This window comes from Trachypithecus francoisi, unplaced genomic scaffold (genome assembly GCF_009764315.1).
Source record: "Trachypithecus francoisi isolate TF-2019V2 unplaced genomic scaffold, Tfra_2.0 Lachesis_group5, whole genome shotgun sequence".
NCBI lineage: Eukaryota > Metazoa > Chordata > Mammalia > Primates > Cercopithecidae > Trachypithecus > Trachypithecus francoisi.
The window spans coordinates 75,267,055-75,268,751 of record NW_022681470.1 but is presented as its reverse complement, the minus strand read 5'-3'; the positions used below and the strand labels follow the sequence as shown (position 1 = coordinate 75,268,751).

General features: G+C 38.2%; 1 non-coding gene across 1 annotated transcript; it reads right to left on the bottom strand.

The window, feature by feature from the left end:
* Positions 1-569: 569 nt before the first annotated feature.
* LOC117076895 lies at positions 570-732 on the bottom strand. The gene has a single exon (XR_004434526.1). It is a non-coding gene; the product is annotated as a U1 spliceosomal RNA (small nuclear RNA).
* Positions 733-1,697: the final 965 nt, after the last annotated feature.

Here is a 1,697-nt window from a genome sequence, read left to right as displayed (position 1 = left end):
TCAGAAAGAACTATAAATGGTGATTATTGTTGTTTAAACGTCTCTCCGGGCCAGGTGTGGTGGCTCATGCCTGTAATCCCAACACTATGGGAGGCCGAAGTGGGCAGATCACCTGAGGTCTGGATTTCGAGACCAGCCTGACCAATAGGGAGAAATCCTGTCTCTACTAAAAAAATACAAAATTAGCCAGGTGTGGTGGCACATGCCTGTAATCCCAGCTACTTGGGAGGCTGGGGCAGGAGAATCACTTGAACCCAGGAGGCAGTTTGTGGTGAGCCAAAATCATGCCACTGCACTCTAGCCTGGGTGACAAGAGCAAAATTCTGTCTCAAAAAAAAGAAAAAGTTTGTCTGATTTTTCCTTTCTTCTGTGTTTTTCCTGCTATTATGTAAGAGCAAGTTGTACAAGCCTCATCCTTAGATGACTGTAACAGCTAGATTGTAAACATATTTGAATTCAGTGATCATATCTTATGTTTGTTATCTCAAATGGGTTCTTGCTATGTCTTCTCAGGTAAGTCTAGATTTATTTTATTTTATTAAAATATTTTTTAAAATTAATTTTTTTTTCAGGGGAAAATATGAACACAGGCTCTACTACCACAAATCATGCAGTCAAGTTTCCAGCATTTGGGGAAATCGCAGGGGTCAGCATACCTGAAGTGCAGTGGATGAGCTTAGCCCTGGAAAAATCACCTTTGGAATCATGGTATGTCCCCTGACAGGTAAGTATTAGATTTTTATTTGTTTTCGTTATTTATTTATTTATTTATATTTTTTAGAGACAGGGTCTCGCCCTGTCACCCAGATTGGAGTATAGTGGCATGATCATAGCTCACTGCAGCCTTGACATCCTGTGCTCAAGCGATCTTCTCAACTCAGCCACCTGATTAACTGGGACTGCAGGTGTGTGCTACCACATCCGGCTAATTTTTCAACATTTTTTAGTAGAGATGAGGTCTCAGTATGTGGCCCAGGCTGGTCTTGAACTCCTGGGCTCTAGAGATCTTCCCACCTCAACCTCCCAAAGTGCTGGAATTACAGGTGTGAGCCCCTGTGCCCAGCCCCTAGACTTCTATTCTTCTTTAAGCAGCTCTATAATTAAGAGCATATAGACTTTAATTTTTAATATATAGTTTTTTGTTCATATGTTGAGATGTCAAAGCACCAAACATCTGAACTTTGAAAAGAATAATAGGTGAGATACTATGGAAACAGTATTTATAATAAAATGAAATGTAACATTTATGGAACTTGACAGTATGCTAAACATGTTTTATATCTTATTTAATCCTCACAACATTTCTATGAAATAAAGTATTTTATTTCCCATTAGATCAATAAAGGGATTATGAAACCGTACCATTAATTATCTCCTAAACACTCTGAGTTTGGTAGATCTCATATTTTTCTAACTTATTATTTCATTAACCAAGGCACTAGAAATCCAACATGGGGTACCCATTGCCATTTTGAAGACAGCATAACTTGATGAGTAATAGCATAAGCTAAATTCTAGCTCCATCATTTACTATATACACAACCTTGGTAACTTATCTTCTTAGTACCCCAATTTCTGAAGGAAATTAAAAGTAAAAATAGAAATGTTCTTCCCAGTGCTTATGTGCTTAGGTTGGGAAATTTATTTTCTCACCAGGAAAGATCAACTCCAACGATAGGAATGGAAGCTCTGAGAGG